The sequence below is a fragment of the Haliaeetus albicilla genome, chromosome 19 (assembly GCF_947461875.1).
Source record: "Haliaeetus albicilla chromosome 19, bHalAlb1.1, whole genome shotgun sequence".
NCBI lineage: Eukaryota > Metazoa > Chordata > Aves > Accipitriformes > Accipitridae > Haliaeetus > Haliaeetus albicilla.
The window spans coordinates 26,109,074-26,130,591 of record NC_091501.1 but is presented as its reverse complement, the minus strand read 5'-3'; the positions used below and the strand labels follow the sequence as shown (position 1 = coordinate 26,130,591).

The 21,518-nt window shown below is 36.2% G+C and overlaps 1 long non-coding RNA gene across 2 annotated transcripts in view; it reads right to left on the bottom strand.

Annotated features, from left to right (window-relative positions):
* LOC138689990 (uncharacterized) overlaps nt 1-20,761 on the bottom strand; it is a 36,419-nt gene extending 15,658 nt beyond the window's left edge. Inside the window, exon 1 of one of the 2 annotated variants that reach the window (XR_011328755.1) lies at nt 20,661-20,761. This is a non-coding gene — a long non-coding RNA (uncharacterized lncRNA). Of the gene's footprint in view, nt 1-5,654; nt 5,757-20,660 lie in introns of those variants that run through there. The other variant, XR_011328756.1, reaches the window with a different exon arrangement.
* Between the last annotated feature and the right edge of the window lie 757 nt (nt 20,762-21,518).

Below are 21,518 nucleotides of genomic sequence, written 5' to 3'. Positions count from 1 at the left end.
CTAAAAATATGTCCTGAAGGACTTATAGAAGTTTCCCTGTCTGTGGCTTATATGGGAGGATCGTCTTTATAAAAGAAATACGCTTAGACTGCAGATTTTTATAATGACTGTATGAAATTAATGGCTTATTTTAAGGAGAAATTAAACCAAATTCTCCTTGTTACATTGTTATAGATCTAGAATGGTAAATCTAGAAGTACTGTTTTGAAGATAGGAATTACCTTAGATTAATTCTAGCATAATTAATCCATATCTGGAAACAGAATACGGACAGTTGTTTTCACTATAGGGAATAATTTTTTTTTCCTCTCTAGTGATGGGGCCTTTTCTCAAAGAAAGAAGTTATTCTGATCATGCTACATTGTTTACTACATTTAATCAAACCATTTGAAGGTAGCTGTTAGGTCACTGGCCATTTTATAAACAGAAGGAGCCAGTACAGATTCAGATAACTTTTTGGAAGAATTAGTAATTATTTTAATTACAGCAGCTACGTTACAAGTTACAATAAAGAGTTAGTGCACATTCCCTTACAGATTTACATGCCACATCTGCATTTTAGAACATAATTCTGCACATGAATAGTTTAGTTATTAATGGGAATAAAAAGTTATATTCAAGATTTTTAAAAGCTGATTTTAAACTTCAAAGTAGGAGTTCATTTTTTAAAAAGCTTGCCAGCAGCAGCTCTATAGTTGAAAGAAATACAGAGATTTTTAGTTTCGCAAAGTCCAAATGAAACTCTTAAATACAAAAAGAATACTATGTGAAAAAGTCACTAAGATTACTATTGTCTCCTAATATGCCCAGCAAGAAAACTATTTCCCAAAGGTTTGCAGATTTGAAAACTACTTGTGTTTGACATCTTCAGTGTACATGATGAACATGAAAAGTAGGATGGATTCCTGCATGACAGGGTCTGCCTTTGAAATATGAGATGACAAATCATTTCATTAAACCAATTAGTTGGTACAGCCTGGGAAATAAATTAAAAAGTGCATGTAAAAAAAAAATGCAATCTAGAAGTTATCCAAGTAGGTTCCTAACTGGAGAGCTTTGATAGAGGGGGAGGTAGACTAAGTAGAACTTGGAGGGAAACGATGAGATTATTCCCAAACACTGAAACAGGAGGCAGCAATAGAGAGTTGGGGCTGAGGTGGAAAGAAGCAAAGCAACCATTTTTTTAATAAGGATTTTAAAGAAATATGAAATATTCTAATGTTGTTCTGTACATCGTTTGATTCATCTAATATATGATACTCTGTTACACTTGTTAGTTTGTCAGAAAAGTTACCTAGAAACAAAAAAGAAATATTCATTTTCCAAACACAAAAATTAATTGGAAGTGCGGAGAAGCTCCTAACTGAAGATAAATAAGAATGAAAGAGGTTAGTTATATGAGGGAGGATATAAATAAGGACATACATAATAAGAAATATAGAAATGAATTAGTGGTGTACAGAAAGTGGACTGGGAGGTTTTTTCCCTTGTCTTCAGTGTAAGAATTTAGCAACATTCATAAGACAATCAGATGTTACAAACAAAATGTTATATTTTTTGCTTTTAAACATATATCTTCAGTTTAACTGCAGACTTTATGAATTTGGGTGTGCAAAGAATATTTCTGAAACATAGAATGAATTTATGAAAATGTTGATGGCCGGTGGTTCACTGGTGTGCAATGCTGTACCTCCATTTTCTTCAGCTGAGGGTATGTCTCGTAGTGCTTAAACATGTAGTTACTTAAAAAAACAAAGGAGACTTTATGGGATGCACACAGTATAAAAGCTCCCTACTGCAGGTCTAAACCAGATTTAAAATCTCAAAGAAAAAGTCTGCTAATGGTAGTAGGCTGTACCCCGTTTGGACATTGCTTTTTGCTCTAAAACACAGGGCGGCCAGTGTTGGAGGTGGCGTTGGAAAAGTAAGGCAGTGCTACCCTGAGGTGCCACAGCGCTGTGCCTGCGACAGTGTCCCGCGTAGGACTGCAAAGTGCCAGACTGTGGCCGGGTCAGAGGGGTGATCTGGCCGTGTAACACGCCTGCACCAGCCTGCCATGCCCTGTGGGATGACGGAGAGCAGTGGCTCATATCTGCTGCTCTGCTTGCAGCCCGTACCTTGCCGAAATAGCAGCTGCAGCTGAACGGAAGCCAGTTCCTACAGGGCAGGGTGAGCCTTTTGAATACGTTTGTCTAATCATGCAGTCCATTTACTGGGGCTGTGAGCTTCTTCCCAGAATTGGATTCTGAGAGAAGTTTTGCCCTTTTGTTTTCACGTTCAGTGTTTCACAGCCAGTTTGGCTTTGGCTACTTCAAGGCCTCTAAAAAAATCACTTGAGTCTAACAATGGCCCTGGCAGAAACCTCTCACAGTCCACTTCTTCCCTTCTGGTTCGTGCACTGTGAGGCTGACCTATTACACTCCACTTCTAAGTCTGTAGTTGAGTTGGTTTTTTGTTCTCACTAAACTGAGGGGAGCAGGGCTTAAAATAAAAATTTCAAGAAAGATATGGCAGAATCAAGATCAGAGTCAGCCCTCGTGTAAATGACTGCAACTCCATCAATTTCAGTGAGTACATGCCTCTCCTGGGTTGATCCCCTCTCTTCTTTGCTATGATATTAGGCATATTTGCTATAATCTCTCTCTCTCCAGAGAGGATTTTCCCATACATATACACGTGTGTGTGTACATAAAAAAATAAGGATTGATATCTTAAATATCAGGTGGCAGTGTATATCCACTCAGTTCAAGATGTAACTACTTACAGCAGTGATTAAAGATAAAGTGTTTATATAGAGAGTATTATCTGACTGTAACAAAATTGTTTTGGGAGATTTACAGGGTGATGTCTGGTGGGTGACAGATCAGTGCAGGGTTGATACACTGTTTTGAAATATGTGCTTGTCTCTGTGTGTGTATCCTTAAATAGAATAAAGGAATTCTCTTTGCAGGTAAAAGGAAAAATAAAAATAAAAACATAAAAAATAAAATTGTAGCTTCCAGAGAATTCAGAGCAGGAAGAATTTTAAACCTGTCAGCAGTGGTTGTGTTTGGAGATTTAACAAGCAACCAGTGAAATAATGTTCATTGAGCTACAGAACAGCAATATCTGGTAAAGAACGTCCAGCTTGAACCTTTAGAGCTTTCACTGCCCTGCTTTTCTTTTCAAAGCATGCTTCTTAACACTATGAAAAAACTTGAATATTGTTTAAAAAGTATTTTTCCATTCTCCATTTGCAGAATATAGCATCATAGAAAGTAGGATTGAAAGAGACCCCCAGATGTTATGTTGGCCACTCCTTTGCCCGGAGAGAGGATAAACTGTACTTACTTAATTCCCAACAGATGTCTGTCTAACCTGTTCGTAAAAACTTCTAATGAGTGAGATCCCACAATCTCCTTGGAAAATCCATGGCAATGCTTCACTCTATTCATCCTTAATTTTTTCTCCCCCCCACCCCCGAGTAGCCTAAATCTCCCTACATCATTCATTTTATGTGATGATCTGGAATGCAGTGCTATTTGCTTTTAGAAAACTGTATGAGCAACTTGGCTGCTAGATAATTGTTCAGTTACTTTGGCAGTCTCGTACTTCAATCCTGCAATAGGAAAGTCTTGCCAGTTCTTTGTGATTTTCATGTCTGTCTCATGATACTTGGTGTTTTTCCTGAAGCTACAGTTACTGAGTCACAGATCTTCACTTTTATTTCAGAAGGAAAAAAAAAATCAAGTCCCCCCCACCATGAGGAAAATGCTTGCAAAGGCTTTAAAAAAATAAAAGACAAAGGAATTGGCAGCCAATTTTTTCCAGTTTGCTTTATAAATTTTTAGGCTTTTTTAAGTGCTTAGGCTGCTCATTATTAGAAGTTTTGATCCCACACTTACGTGAAGATCTGCTAACTTGCCTGGGTTCTGCGCAAGCACAGAAATCAGCCCAGAGAAGTCAATCCTAAACCTTGGTAACTTAAAACTGCGAAAGTATTTTCTTGCTGCTTGCAGAATCAACATTGTGTTGAATACTACACTGTCCTGTAGAGCCTAAGATTAATGGTTAATAAACTGTATTTTATGAAACCATGGGAAATGGTGTTTGCAATCATAGCATCATAACAATATCAAATCACGATAAGGAGTGGAGTGTTTACTTTAAAAGAATAGAAGGATGAATTGGTTCAGAAAGTTTGGTAAACAGGGAACACTACTCTTACAAAAAGGAAAATACTGAGATAAAGCGTTCAGATGTGGTATGAGTGTTACTTTATTTTCAGACATTTTTCATGTAAATGTGACTTTTTATGACAAATAAAATAACCTCATATACATGTAAGAAATACTACGTTATAAGGATCTGTGGCTTAAAAGTAATGTTTAGGATTTTATAGATCTGCATTAAAGTGGAGTTGCTTGTTTCAGAAGAGTATTGCAAAGTTCTTCAGAAAATAATGTTAAAGAAGGGGTTGAGGGGAGGGAACTGTCCCTCAGTTTGTGTATTATTAACACATACCAGATGTCTCTTTTATAGGATAGGTTATGAGTTGTGACCGTATGAATTTTAGTACAAAACGGGAACTTTTCAAGGTAGTGAAATATTAAATGCTCTATGTATTTTGTCTGTGTGTCATTTGTATATTATTACGATGCTCAAAACAGGTTTGGGTTTTTTTTCCTCCCCCTGCCCCAAACCAAAATACATCTGGTGTTTGTTGGCTTTCTGCACATGATGGCAGGACTTAGTAGCTTTGACCCTGTTTCATTGTGATTAAGCTTGTTAAGATTTTATGTTTTTAGTGTCTGTTTTACAACATTTTCATTACTGTGTATTTTATTAAGGTTCAAGTGGTTTGTGTTTTTATGGTTGCATCTGGTCTGTATAAACCCTGCTCCAGTTTAAAAAGCTGCTTGCCTCAGTACTGGACATGAGGGAATTTTTGCAGTATAGTGGGATGCGTATGTGTCAATCATATGTTCGTACCTAGAAAGCTTTTTCTCCTGGACTGGCTCATAATAATCTTACCACCTAAAGTATGGAAAAGGGTGTGTGTCCATGTTCATGCCTTTGTGTTTGTTCATGCTTGCATGTATATGTTTCATATTTCCACATTTAAATATTTTGTAATGTTTGTCTTGAAAACAAGAATAGTTACTCTTGAAAGGTGGTTCAGAATGCCATCAGGGTAAATTATATAATCCAAATATGCTATTGGATTAATATATTTTGCTAGTAAGTGTTCAGGAAGAAATCCTATTTATGTCTAAGTCAAGGACTCTTGAATTTAGTTTCCTATGAAGATGATATAATGTTTTTCTCTCAAGAATCATGTAAGTTACTGATTTGCTTTGGTGTTCAACTGGCCCTGTGTTGTATCAGCTTCTCCTGCATATACTGTTTGATTTGATTTATGTCTAACAGGAAAAAAAACGAACCAAAAAACAAAACAGGATTCTACCTTATTTTAGTCCCACAGGTTACTGTATTTCTAAAAAGTAAAATAAGAGAAATACAAATTAAATTAAAATAATACTGTATTAAATAACTAGTCTCTGAGACTGTAAATGAACTGAAAATAATGTTTCCCAAGTCTTTCTTGTTTTGATTATCATATCCCTTTTCGAGTGTTTGTTCTAAAGCCCTGAGAATTTGATGGCAGTCCTTACCTTAACCAAGACCCGACTTTCTTTAGAGGTATCTGCTCTGCAAAGTGTTGGCTGAAGTACTGAAATACTTCTGGTGCACCAGGATGACAGTTTGCAGAAGTGCACGAACATTGAACAAGATGAAACATTCAGCATTCCCTCTTTAATTTTTTTTTCTCTAAAATCTGGTAACATACCTGAGGAGGCAATCAAGACTTTGCTGTGAGTTCTGATGTAGACTCCTCATTAACTACTATATCTGAACTTTGCATCCTTTAGTTGGCCCTACCCTGGCTCCTGTGCATCGAAAATAGCCATTCTGCATCAGCTTTTCAAAAAGCAGATTGTTCAAATCTTGTTGCTGTTGAAGTACTCTTGAAAATTGTAACTCTTGCTCTTAGCATACCTCACAACTCCACCACAATTTCTTAGTTCATTATTTCATCGTTTTTTGCTTTTGCTCCTCCAGTACTGACTGCCTGTCCATACCGTTATTCCTTCTCACTTTCTCTGACAAATTTTGTTAATGACTCAAGAGTATTCCAATATGCCCTATGTATGTAAACACATACACAAGAACATATATATTTTTGTGCACACAGATGAGCACACAAAGTTTTCACAAACTGTAAGATGGGAGTAAGAGGTATTAATTGATGTTGATAAAGAAATTGCACTGATAGGGCTCTGGTGGTTTTTCATTTCCACCTTATTTGGTTCTTCAGGTCAGTCAATGCACTCAAGATTTGGAGGTCATCTGTATCAGCAAAGTCTCTAACAGCCTCACAACTCAAAGAAGGCCCTTTGCCTTCTGAAGGGCCTTTTCCGAAGAGCCTTCTGACTTTTTAGTGGAACAGTGTTTCCAGTGTTGAGGCAGCAGAAGCACTTCCATGCAGTCACGCTGCTGTAGTTCAGCATGTGCTAAGGAATGGAAAGAACTGATAGAATGGCTGAATTGGAAGAAGTCACAGAATGTGTGTTTTGGTTTGGATATAGAGCTGTACAGATGCTCTGTTTATGTTAAGATCTACCTGCTTTTGGATTGCTTCAGTTCTTTTGCATGAGACGGTAAAATGTCGGTAACAAAAGCTTTTGTGGATTTTAGCTGGACAAAATTATAGCTTAAATACCTGATGCCTCACTGTGGTTCATGGAGTATGAGAGAACTCAGTTTCTCAAGTGCTTAGCCGAATTAGTGAGACTAAGAAAGGGCTAGTTTGATGCCTTGAAACTGCGAGATTCTTTTCACAGTACAAAGCATGGCAGTTCATTTATGTGCACCTGTAGTTTGAAAAGAATAAGTTTATCTCTGCAAGGTTTACATCTTGTTGCTACAGGACAGACCTGACAATGAAAAAGCAAAATGAAGGCTAAAGAAACACATGCAGGCTCCTTGAAGAACTCTGTCAGTGTAATCCTTGGGACAGATCTGCATATATTGAGCTTTAGCTAAGGGTTATTGAAAAGAATGTCACGCTTCTGTAGAAAAATTTAATATGTACATCTGTAGGCAAGGGGACAGAAAAAAGGTTGTCCCCATAAAGCTTGAAGATATTTTTTATAATTTGTTTTGTTTTGTGGTTGTCCCTGGAACTTATGGAAAATTAATTGTACCCCTGTCACTAGTGAGCTACATACAACTGTAATCCAGGGGCTAGCCAGCATAACTTTTCAGTTTAAGATCACTTAATTTTTCTTCTTAGAAAGTGCTTCTGTTACTTTTGAAATACAAGTACTATTTCAAAGGGTTTGCATACATAAAACAATAATCCATTTTTTTGCATTGCTTATACCTTACCTTACATATAAGCATGATATTTTATAATTTAGTAGATTGTAATGAAATACTTTATTATTACTTTAAGAAAGTAGAATGTTAATTAAAAATTAGTTAGCATAAAAATATTGCACGTTGCACAACTTACTAAGCTTACTTTTTTTTGAAATTATATTATGTTGCATTTTATTTATTATGCTTTTAGGTCATGGGATAACATTTTACTGCTCTTGTGAATTTTATCAGAAAATGCACAAAAACCTCAAGAGGAAGTGGCTGCATATAAACTTCAAGATACAGTATTGTAGTTTGACAAGAACGAATAAGAGATTCAGAAAGTTTTACTGGTGCTCAGAAATGTTTTTACAGTCTCAGTGATCTGGAAAAAAATGTAATTTTTAAAAAGATGCAAATATTATATGCTGTATTGTTATGGACAGCATTTTAGAGGCACAATTTTTCCGAGCCAAGAAAAGTCATGTTGATCTCTAAATACAAGCCGTTGATGCTGAAAATTTTTGACTTGGAAGTGTAACAGTACCTGATTGGTTGGCCAAGAAACATGGAAAATAAGGTTCATATTGTAACAGTGGTAAGTAATACAACAGACTATCAAATGTAAAATAAATTTTCTGCCAGCAGATGGCAGCAGAATGGAAAAAAAAAAGGCAGATAAATATGAGATAGTGGACAAAAGAACTCAGATTTCTAACAGCTTAGTTTCACTAGCTGATTTTGACTATGCAAGGTAAGTTAAGGTTTAATTGGAAAGGGGAAATGTCCAAGGCATGCTGACTTTTGATATATAGCCTTGGACTGCAAGGACTTGTACTGTACTTCTGTAAACACTGATTTCTGGTGGAAGTTTTAAGAAAAGATTGTATCTGAGTATATTTACACTAGTGTTTGCCTATAAAACTTCTAACGCTTCACTAGTCATATAATATGAAGAATTATTAATTCTGATGTCCTGTTGAAAAAATGTATTGTAGCAAAGTGGAGAAGTATTAATTTTAATTGGGGCTGTCAACTTATGCCCAGTTCAGAAAAGAAATGAAGCCTTTAAGCTGGTTCTCTCTGCACATATCTTAGTTAACATTTGATCACACAGTGTGAGAAATTGCAAATAACTTATATTCTGTGAATATGTTTGGTATTTCTTTTTCTTGGGTGATGGGGGGGGGGGGGGGGCTGTTCCCAGAAGAGGAACAAGGAGGAGTGAATGAGGTTTAATTTTCATCTTTATCTTAAAATCTGCTTTAGTACCATCTGCACTTTAGGGAGAATATGCAGCACTGTCATTGTTCTGCATGCTTTATGGTGTTCTCTACGATGAACTTTTATTCTTATTAAAGGCAACATAGGATTGAAACCATAAGTATGTGCCTTTTCATGGTGTGTGTGTATACAGTTATTTATACTATGTGATTTATAATGTTGCCAGGCATGCCATTCCAAAGTTATATTTAAAAAATGGCTTGTAAACAGGATTTGAGGAATAGACAAAAAATTACCAGTGACCCATCAAAGATGAAGAAGGTAAGGGGGAATGTTATTACTTTTCTTTTTTAATTTGTCCTTTTTTGAATTTGATGTGGTGTGGGGGTTTTTTGGTTTTTTTTTTGTTTGTTTGTTTTTTGTTTGTTTGTGTTTCTTTTTTTTTTTAGAAACAAGATGTATGCATGTAAAATTAGAACTCTGTCAAAGGTAAACTGAAGACTCAGGAATTGTTTTAAACCTCAAAGACTGCGTTGTTCTACTAGTTAGCTGGTGACTTTTCTGTATTGCTTTGTGCAAAGAAAACGGAGTAGGAAACTTATCTCTATCTACTTATATATCTCTATATATCTCTAGATCTGTGCAAGTTGTTTATGGATATCTTGATTAATATGGCACAAGCTTATGCTCTACTGAATTTTTGCTTACTGCGAGTTCAGTTTTATGAGGTTTTAGAAGCTTAGCATGATGTATTTGTGAGGTAAATAGCTTGAGACAGATACCAAAACCTCTCTGTTTTACTTAACACACGCTCATCTTTTGCATGTATTATAACACTTGCATTGATTGTGCCACTATTATTCTAGAGATTTTAAAGTGTGATATTTTCTTTTTGGCAGGTCAAGTCATCTAGAACATATTTTTTCACAATTTCATTCAGTTCTAAAAGCATGTAATGAAGTTGCTTGACTTTTATTGACCCCAGAGTAACTTTAAACAAGTTATTATCCTGTGCTTCAGACAGATTCTATTGTTTAAAGCACTTTTAAAAAGGAATATAATTTGGTAATTAAAAACATTACTTGCAGTTGGGTGGCTGTCTTATTGATGTGGTGAAACAGTAAGGACCTACCCTTACCATAATACAGTAAGCAAGGCACAGAGAGTATCATGCTGCAGTTCACCAGCCACGGTGTAGATGAGCAGCACAAGTCTGTGTTTCTTGCACTTGAATGTTTTTGTAGTGTTAATTTGAAATACCATCTATTAGTTTTTTATCCATATGGAACTGGCACTCTTTAAATCTAGAAGCAAAGAAACAAGTAGTGGAAGTTGAGAAATTCCATTGACCCAGTTAAATATAATTACAAGGTTAGAACTGGGGCCAGCATATTTGAGTTCTGCATGTAACGTTTCACTGCTCAGCCCCTTTTGAATGGCATTACCTCATCTTGCATCCATTCAGGAAAAGAGTTGCAAATCCCACAAGAACAGATCTAAGTTATCCAAGGTCATTGTATGAACAGAATGTGGAGAATTCTTCTCACGTTTTCAGTTACAAGGGGATGCTTAAAAATACATATGATGCAGCATTTTATCTATTAATGTTAGTTTGGTTTGGGCAAAATATATTTGTCAGACTTGATTCTTTTGCATTGTCTTTCCCACATGTTTCATGTGTCAGGTGCAAGTGAGTCTGATCAGAGTGTTAGGAGGAAGTAAAGTATAAATATGCTAAGGTGCTTTGTAAAATAATGGCTTTATGTGAGCAAATGACATCAATAGGAACAAATTACATACTGCTTCCAATGATGTAATCCAGAAAGTTTGAATTGCTTTTAATGCTTTCAGTCTGAATAAATTCCTTTTCTTTTGAGTTCTTCCCAGTAATCAGCTTTTATATTGCAAGCAGCAGGCTCAATCTCTGTTTATTCCTTCATTTTGAAAATTTTGTGATAGAAAAGGCAGGTAGAAAAAAACACCACACATTGTATAGAATTATTACTAGCTCAGAAATATTTGAAGGTTTAGATTTTTTTAAAAACATTGATGAATGAGCTGGAGCAGTATTCATTTTTAATGTGCATGTTTTTATAATGCCTGCAAATAGTGACAGAGATAATAGGTGAAGTATATAATTGAAAAATCCAAGCCAGGATTTGTTGGTTTTGTGGTTTGTTTTTTTTTTTTTAAAATCCATGTTCATTTTTCTGTATACAGACAAAAATATCGATGTAATGAGATGAGGCAGTGAAATAACATGTTGTGTAAAAATACAAATGAATGTACAAATACAGATTTTTAGTATAGGTAACAGGTGACCATGTGATTAGAAATACAAAATACGGAATTTTAAAGTGGTTGCTAAAAATTAAATGGAAGCTTTGATCTTTCTTGGATTTTTTTTAGATCTTGAAATAATACTCATTGCCATTAAAAAATCATAGTTGTGAGATCAGTATTTGGAGGAATCTTTGTTTCATTTAAGACTTTTCTGAAAATTGTGTTACATTCTGTTGTTTTATTTTACAAGTTTATCCCTGTAAAATGTAACTACAGCCGAGGCATTGTATCAGTTTCTGGCACAACAGCTATGTCTTTTGAACTGTATTTGTCCAGTAAGGGCTTTGAATGTTAAGAGTATTGATTAACATTTGTGATTTCTTGATATACACAATAGAAAAGTATTACTGAATTGCATCCAGTTATTTAGAGTGAAATTAAAAATAAAATTTCCTATAAAGACTGCTATTAACATTCCAAGGGCTTTTCTCCCACCTCCAGAGAAAATGGATAATTTACATGTACCCATCTTGAGTAGCATCTCACCTTAGAAGGCATGCCATTGACTCCACTAGAATTCATTTTGTGAAGATAATACCTGTTATGTATGAGTGAAGGCAGCAGGATACAGCTGACAAAGTATTTACTACTTCAGAGATAGTATGTATTTTAGAGTTTGAAAGGAGAAGCTGTCACAACTCTTTTGTTATTTAATCTTAATTTGTATGGTTGGTTGGTTTGTTTTTTGTTTTTTTGTTTTTTGTTTTTTTTAAATTGAACCCTGTCACTTTTAAGAGCTTGATCAACTATTTTATTATTGATTATTTTTTGTGCGTGTAATAGTCTCTGATGGCTTTTCCTAAAACTTGCTAATATTTTTACAAGTGTAACTGGTGAAATATAAAAGGGTTGTGAAAAGTTTTAACTATACTTCTCATATCACATATACATCTGTTGAACATTCTTGCTAGCTTCATCTTTCCTTGAGTGAGCTTAAGTTACATTTGCATTGTTTTTATCAAAATAGAATGAGAAATAAAGTTGCTTATTTCTTTAAGGCAATCAAAAATACATAAGCAATACAAAACATGCCTATAATTCTGCAGGCATTATGAAGTATATTTCTGAAATTACTAAAGTAGGCAGTACTTTTTGGAATACTTTCTGTTGGTATGGCTTATGAAGAAATTTATCTCAAACTTTTTTTTTGCAGACTATATAAAAGCCTTCCAGTTTTCATTTTTTTCAATATTGAAGACAACTAGACTAATGGAAAAAGACAGGACTGATTGATTACACATATCATATAATGCCATTTAGATTTCCAATACAATACATTTTGTGGTACAAGAGATAAAGCAATTTGCTAGAAGGCAAAATACAGGAAAACTGTTACATTCTTATCAGAAAAAAGAGTCTCCCCATATGCTCTAAAGGATTAAGCTGAGATTGAAAAGAGAGAGCATTATCTTTAAAAGAAAATCAGTCTAAGGGATGAATCCTGAAATTGAATCCCTGCTGGCAGGTCATTTTTCCTGAATGGATACTTTTGCAGGACCCTAATTTCTCAGTGTAATCATGGCACTCTGGTGCTTAATCTGTAGATGTCCCAAGGAGGGCAGACACTGAAAAGGTACTGCTTGATGTGCTGGTAGAGCTGAAGTTTTGCAGAGTTGTCTGTCTGACAGTGAATGCATGCACACATACATATATATAGGTAAAATGAGGCTGATAAGTATTTCATCTTCTCATTTTCTGTCAATTACAATTCAACACCCTAACATTTACTATAAGATTTCAACTTTGTGAGTTTCAAACAGCTGCTACTACAGAAGGGAGTAGGGAGAAAGGGAAAAAACAATACTAAAATGTTTTATCCTCCCTCGGTGGAACATGGAATTTCCTGCATTGTTCTCTGTGTGTCCAGTGTCCAGGATAGGCAAAACTCGCATGTAGTTCACTAACACATTTTGGATAAATATTTGTGTTGGAGTTTTAAAACCTCATTTTTTTTCTCCTATTTCATTGCTAGAAACAGATAGGAGCTTTGTGTCACTGAAAAAACGTTGCTCAGTTCCCCATGGTTTCAAATCCCACTATATTATATTTTTGAGTTTTTCAGCATAAAACATCACATTTTGTGTCTCTTTATAGCTTGTTTTACATATTACTAATTTTAATGTTTCTTCCCTTCTGATCTGTGTTTGATCAAACAAGTTGTCCAAATTGCTCTGCTGTTGTCAGCAGAAGCATTGGTATCTGGTATAGTACATGGGGCTTGATGGACCAAATGGTAAATTCAAGTGAACTATAGGGCTTGTTGCTTTAAATGTTGTCAGAATGGGCATACTTGAAGAGTGAGTTATGCCATTTTAACTGCTTGTATTTGGCTACTAGGTCTGTAAACCAACCTTTGCCTGATTGGTAACAGGAGGGGGGCGGGGACCAATTTTGTTGTGTCAGTAACATGTTCTTGTTGGTGTGCTGTTCCAGGTGGTAGGTATTATAATTATTGTTTTATCTTCTGCACCAAGTTGAACATGTCTCTCAAATAGAAAGCCTACGAAGGATTGATTGTTTCCATTGTTCTGGTTTTCTGCACCACTTCTGCTTTGTTTTGGCTTTCTCCTTCTAGGGAGTTGTAGGGGAAACAGTACATGAATGAAGTTGGTTATAGTTATTTGGTAACTTCTTGGTGCCTGAATCTCAGTGACTTAGGCAATTGCTAATTACTTAAAAAAAAAAAAAAAAAAAAGAGGCTTTTATAACTATACAGGCAAGGCAATTTTGCGGAAAGAAGCTGAGCATCCTTGAATTTAGACGATGTTGCTACTCTGAGCTTTATGTTTTGGAGCAAAACGAGAGCAGATAAAAAAAATCTGAAAGTTTTTCAGGCTCTTTCTGCCCCTTGTTGCTCCCCGAACAGTGTTTTCCCCTTTCCTGAAATCTCTTCCACCTCTGAAGTAATATCAATATCCTATCTGCCTTTTCTTTTTACTTTGTTTCAGACTGGCTCAGACACTTTGGCAATATTTTCCAAAGCTAATAGCCAGTTATCGTGTGCATGAATTTTCATTCATATATAGTATTTGGGATTCAGTGTTACCTAATCTTGGGTAGGATTCTTCTCTCTTATCAGTCTTCCTAAGAGGTGCTGCAGAAGGATGCCTTATTCCAAAGTAATAGACACACACAAATGCAACTGGCACTTCTATACAACCAAGAAATTCTATGAAGGTACTGTGATGTGTCAAATTAGTTTGTCACACAAAGTGACCGTGTAGCTTCAGAGCAGTGAAATCAAGCTTTTTTCATATGTAGGTGGTGGTTTGGTTTTGTATCCCTGCACAAAATGAATTTTAGGCATAAAAGAATTGTCTATGACTCTTGCAGGTTTGTGTGCTCTTCCTAAACCTGCAGTTAGCTGTTCTTGTTTGTTACTGTAGTCAGGTTCTCTCTTTATTTCTGATCCTTTTCAATTTCCACATCTGGCAGGCGGTGAGGCCTGGTCAGCAAAGCAGATGACCTGGTTCTGTTCCTGGCATTGTTGCTGTCTTGTTGGGGAAACATCAAGTCACTTCTCTCTGCTTCCTTTTCCCCTTCCTTGTAATGGGCATAAATATAATGACTAAATCTATGAATGAAATAGCTGTATATAAAGATTTCTTTATTGAAGAATTTGTAGTCTTTGGAAACAAAATATTTCAAAACAGGAGAAGTCAAAACACAGAAAAAACACTCTTTGTAAAACCTTGTTTAAGGACATGCATCTGGTCACCTGGCAGCCTGCTTCATTTGCCTACCAAATAAGACTGCCTACCAAATACGATTTTAGGTGATGGACCCCAGTTTCAGACATAGAAATTTTTTGCCTGGAGCTTTTCAGTCTACAGATGTTTACACTGCACTTCTGCCTCAGTGTCTCTAGTCTGGATGTAATCAGTGATCTCATTTGCACTTGAAGTCTCCAGAGAAGGGAAAAACTGTACATCATGTCCTCATCCATCTGTGTCCTCAATGATGTAATCAAATTATTGGTTGAGCGCAGTCCAGTTCCACTGGTTGACTCGCATGGCATCAATATCAGTGCTAAATACACTTCATTGCCACTGCTACATTGGCATACCCCTATGGAAATGTTTTGCAATGTGTTCTGCATTTTGTCAAGGGACCTGTGGATTGCACTTATGTCAGCTGTCAAGCTTATAGATGTGGCCTCCGTGTTTTCCTTTACTTTCTTGAGATTATGGCTCTGTTTCTGAGCCATCTAATCTCTCTGAATGTTACTGGCAATAGGGGTCTTGACGTGCTGGAGTGTAGCTCTTAGTGGTCAGTGCCTTGAGTAACTAGTAACTTCAATAACTAGTGACTTGAGTAACTAGTAAATGCAAAGTTTCTGAAAGGCAAATCTGTTTCCCAAAGGCAGTCTTTTCAGTGGCTGAATAGCCACTATTGACGTCAGTCAATAGACTACACAATTTTTGACACAGAACTCTGCAATAGAAACAGTACACCTGCTGCTTCACAGTCTAGAAATATGAAGGTAATTTTTCATAACCATTCACTTTTACCAGGTGGGAGGATTAAATGCCATAGAAAATCTATAACAGTGCAACATAGTACAATGTACTGTTTTTACAGAGTTAAGGAGTAGGAGGTTGTTTGAACAGAGAACTGCTCAGAATGCACCTGTGCGCTCTTTGCGCTATTCAGGATTTACCTTGAGATCATAGATATTTCAAGGTAAAGTATCCACTCTTGTTGTGAGACAGCTAATAGACATTAAGGACAAGAGATGATCTCTAGTCATACTGTCTTCTATTCTCCCCTATTCAGGTAATGACTTATGACCTGGAACTTGCTGTTCTAGAAACACTTTTAAACTTCAGAGCAGATGTATTACAGTTACTGCAGACAGCATGGCTAGGAAGGAAAGTATGGGATAAGCATGCTGGCAAGTGTCCCTTTTCTCTTGACTTTTCTTGCTCACCCCCAGAAATTATCGTTTCAGTCTGGTGCAAAGCAAATGTGAAATACTGAAACAGTTGAATATACTGGAAAATGAAGGACTATAGTGATACAGACTATTAGTGAAACACTATCTGTTGAGTATGTATTTCAAAGAAATGTCAGTATAAAAGGACACTGAAAGGAACATTAAGAAAGGGATCAGCATTCTGTATCTCTTTAGATCTTGGTAGAACTCAAAAAGGTGGACATGGGCTGTGGGCTGTCAGAATTAACAGGCAAAAGCATAAATACTGACTTCATGCTTACATTGCTTAAGTGGCTCATACCTGTGGACATGACTCCTAAACACGAATCAGAAATGTCGCCAAAATTTGGGAGGTCTCTCAATGCAATATTCAGTCAGCCCTTTTCATGCTTTAATAGCAACATTGCAAAATCTGCTCAGCCTTCTCATGGATTCATCAAGGTTGCCAAGATCAGCCAGGTGCGTGACACTACAAAATTGTGTTATGTTCTGTACTTTCATAAAGTGGGCACAGTAAAATTCTCAGTTGCGTTAACTGTTTCAAGGTAGCGGTAGTTTGAAGACCTCTATCCTAGTCTCTTGCCATACTGTTAAGACCTTGTTGTAGTCATATATAGGGAGATAATTTTCAATTCACTTGAGCAATTCATGTTAGCATATAAGATCTGTAGCATTCTAATGAAAAAAGAAGTACAAAACTGGCAAGCTATCCTCTCTGGTCAAAAGAAACACGTAATGCAGAGAAAGTTTCCATACAAATAATATAATAAATACCTATTTTACAGAAAGAAGCCTTGAGGACAAGATACTGAGATTGATACCTCTCACCCCCTCTTTAGAGGAATTTTTTTTTTTTAAACACCTACAGAGGAGAATAATTACTTAATTTAAAAGTACCTCTAAAAATATTTAACAGCTGGGTTTTGTGTGTTGGGGGCAGGGAGTGGATTTAGGTGGTTTGGTGGGGGGAAGTTGGTGAAAGTTTGCCTTCAGAGACAAAGGTAATCACTGCTTTCTCCTTATAGAAGAAGAACAGAAATTAGAGTTGTATCAGACATTGAGTGAAAGGACTACCAAGGTCAAGAATAGTAATTTTGAGATAGGTATTTTCCCATGATGGAATGTACCTTCTGTTTTATGGCATAGTCCTTGTGCAGAGAGATGTGATGATACGTCAAGATTTTATCAACAGTGGTTTGAAATAACCTGTATGACTACCTATGATTTTATCACTTGTGGGTAATATGGAAAGGCTGTTCTCATGCCAGGAAAACTTGCGTAGCACCACACAATGTCTTTTCTTCCTAATGCCTCATTTCTAGAGAAGTAGTATTTAATGATGTACTGTGACTCAGCTGGATGACTTGAGATGGTGAGTCTCAGATGATAATGCTCTGTTTTCCTCCAAATATGGCAATCTGTGAAAATCTGATTAAGCCAAAAGTTCCTAACATCCCCGGGAAGACAAGAGCTTCCTTAGGAAAGAAAAGATTTGTTAGAGATTTTTTTTTTTCCTTCTTCTTATCCTTACCTTCTGTGTGTAGAGGCACATGAGCACATAGAAGTGTAGTTGAGGAGAGGATGGATTTGTTCTGTGGAGTATATATCCACATGGACATGCCAGTAGCACATTTGCAAATTCTAGTATAGGTGAGGCATGTTGTCATTTAAATATGTATAGTTAGTGAAGACGAAATTGAATTAGAAGGTTAGGTAGAAGGTAGGATACATTCTACCTAGCTTGAGGCACCTAAGCTAGAACTTGCAATGAAGAGTATTAAGCACTACCAGGAGGTTATTCAGCTATTATAAAAGTATGTCTTTTGACTGTAGGGAATTAGAGGGAACCCACTGGGAAGCATGTTCTTAGTTCAGAGACCTTCTTTAGGTGGGATCCTTATGGGGTCTAAGATTTGTTCTCTGCCCATTAACACTTCTTACAAGTGGACTGTTTTGTTCTGCTGGATTCTAATGCACTGGTTAACACATTATTAAAAAGCTTTTTTCTAATAGAGATGTGTTATTAAAAATGCACCAGTTTTATTTCTGCAGGGTCTCCCCCTCTCTCATATTAAGATACCAACTGAACACAGAAAAGAAACTAACAGAACTTTGTAATATGTCCTCATGGGAACATGAATTAATTTTTTTTCCTGTTTTAATTTTGTGCTGATCCATAGAGACAGTATATGATAGTTTAACAGACAAAATGTCAGCAGTTTTAGGACTATGTTTGCTTTTAAATAAAGTGAGTTAATCCAATCCATGTCTGTCTCAGACAGTAAACTACTTTCTGCTCTATTAGTATGGATTAAATACAAACTAATGCCATTAAATTCATTGGAGTGGAGCAGAGAAGAAAAATTAACTGTGTCATATTCCATTTTTTTCTCAGTCTTCCTGGCTTGCATAAATTTTAGTATCTCCTGAACATCTAAATATGTGAATGTCTTCTCTATACCACAAAATACTGGTGGGATATAATTCAACAGCTATGAGTTTGAAAATTTGTGAAGCAATTTTTGGTTTCGCAAATTTTTCTAGTATTTAGCAGGTTTACAGTATGTTTGAAATACACTGCTTACTTGTGCGAAGTTATAATCAGGAAGCAAATCAGTCTTTTCTAACAGGCTTTTATAACTTAGCTCAGCAAAGTTGAGCAGAAGTAGAGTATTTAGTAGGAAAAGTATTGCTTGATTTTCTTCTTTAAATTGTACATTGGCTACAAACCATTGACACTAGGATTCCAGTAGGACAATGTAGGACTATGAGAATGCCTTTGCAAAAATTTTCAAGTGGCTGTGTGACTTTGCACAGTATTCCTGTGCTTATTTCAAACTCGTGGCAAGGATATTGTAAGGATATAGAACATGCAATATTAATAAAGAATTACTTTTACAGTACCTTTTTCTCTTTGCTCAGAAGATTCTTAGAATACTTTAAAAACCTCTTGTCTCTTTTTAGAAAGCTATAGTCTATCACTTGTACATACAATTAGATTGAAGTGCACAATTCCTTTCACCTGCCACTGAAATACAATGAATCTACAGTGATGTGCAGCAGCTGTTTAAAATCACACTGCCAATCTGCACAAACTGCACTCTCTGGGACAGAAAGCGAGGAGTGCAATATCCAACTGAAATTGCAGGGGAAGGTTGGGGGATTTTACACTGGTACTTGGCCACCGCACCACAGTGACTCATATACAAGCTGGATCAAAGAGGATTGGAGTAGTCTGCATTATCCAGCATATGAGTTTTCTCGATAGAAAAACTATTGCCTAATACCACCTTTTGGGGCCTGTCCAAGAATGAAAACAGTTGATCCAGTGTTATATCCTTAATAGTCTGTAGCCATGACAGCTGCAGCACCTTGTGATTACCTGAGGCCAAGCACTGCGATTTAAGAAGTAACTTCCCCTGAAGTGATTTGTTTAACAGTTTTCTAATGTGCTGGCATATATTCTTGGCAAAATCTGCATTAAAAGAGAATTAAAGTTGAGAATAGATATCAATGACTCCAGGCCACAAAACATTACAGAGCTATTTTAAGTACCCCAATGAGCAGGATTTACAAAACTGAGGGATTTTAGAATGGCAATGAAACTCTTAAGAAATCTGAGCAAAACAAAAGATAGATAAAAGTCGGTGAGATAGCCTCCTCTATCTCGTATTGTTCTGTATGTGTTCTTCTGAACACTGCACATGAGTTTCACAACAGACATACTTCAGAACCTTTATCCTCCCACTTTGCTTGAGAAATATCTCAATGTTCTTTCCTCTGTAGCATGGATTATTGTTCCACCTGTTGGCCATATTCTCTTCTGTTTTACTTTTCAGACTTATTTTCAGATTTCAGTAAGTTTTCTCATCAGACTTATTTTGTTGTGATAATTATCATTTTTCATTATTTTTTTCTCCTAACTGGAATTTTTTCAAGAATCTTTTTGTCCACTGCATTTTCTTCATAGGAAGTGCCTCTTTCAGGAGCTTTTCTCTTGTCCTCCATGGCAACACTGCTGGAGTTTGCCTTTGCTTAGAATGAAATCCTTGAAATAATCAATCCCTGAAATTTTTCATACAAACATTGACTCTAAAACATTGTCCATGTAGGTTGGCTTGTTGGGAGGTGGAGAGGGACACAGGGAGGTACAAGGGATTGTGCTTGTTTATGGTCAGTTTGCACCCCATTTCTGTTGTGACTAGGGAACTTTGCTTTTTAGAAAAATAATTTAATTGAAGGTAATGTCTTGATATCCTAGAAGTCTACAGAAGTAACAGCCATTTCAATAGCTGATAGTTTTAAAGGAAAGTCTCTAGGGAAGAACAGTTCAGCTAAATGAGAAAAAAGGCAGTTATTAAAGAATAGTGTCAAAACCCACAAAGCCTGCACATACAATTTGAGTAAAGCTTGTATATAAGATTTCAGTGAGTTTTAACTTCACAATAAGTCTAATGAGCCTGCTTTGTTCTGCCAAGGGTCTTAAGAATAAAAGTGTAGGATTTCTTCAAGGACCGATTTTACATTTACTTTAGTTTGTAGACAAATTAATTTACTTCTGAGAAGGAAAAAAATAAATGGCCTGGGGCATGCGTATTACTTTCCTGTTCTAAGAGGGAAATTTAATTTAGCCACAATTGGTATTTTTAAATTCCTGAACTGTAAAAAACCCCAGGTGTTCCAAGGAAAGAAAGAAAAAAACCCCAAGCCCTTTAGAAGGAAATAAAATACCTGGAAACGTTAACAGCCATACCTGATCATCTTGACTCCTCCTGCCTTCTGCTCTGAGTGGACATTAAGAACACAACACATATCTTATTCCTGAGAGATGCTTATTTATTCTGTTTTTCAAAAATCCCAGTAATGTGTATTCCACAGCCTTATTAGGTAACCTCTTTTAGTCCATATCTTTCTTTATGCTCAGCAAGCTTTCGTGAGACCTAACCAACCAAATATTCCCTTTCTGTAAATTAATCCCATTAACTCCATGGGCTAGAACCCCACCATATCCCGCCATGTGGACATGGTAAAATTGGAAAACTGCCGTCTTAATACCCATCTTCAAATGTATATGCACTTGTGATAACATCTCCTCAATCTTTTCTTCTTAGAATAAAGATGCCTAGTTCACTGAATTTCACTTCATAAGTCCTGTTTTGTCAAGTGCTTATCGTTCTCGTCATCTTCTGGATTCTCTCATTTGTCTAAATCTGTCTGTCATAGTGTGCATTACCAGGCACAGCATTTCAGTTGAACTTGCCAGCTTGGTTGAAGGAGCCATCCCACTTTGATAAGGACAAAATCAACTCAAGTTAACTTTGTACTTTAAGAAACAGAACAGCAGCTCTCAAAATGGTTACTTAATTGCATCCATGTTCTATGTGATGAATAACATTTCCCATGTACAGAGCAAAATTAGTAGGCAAACGCCCTTCTTCCTCCCAATGCGGGGGCGGGGGAGAACGTATAAAGATGTTGTATCTATAAAAACAGATGTGTTAGTTATTTAACTGGTGCAAGCTAAACAAGGAACAATTAAGGTTAACTTGCTGCCATTTGAGTTCTTAAAACCACATATGAGAACAATGTCTTAGACAGAAGGAACTGATTT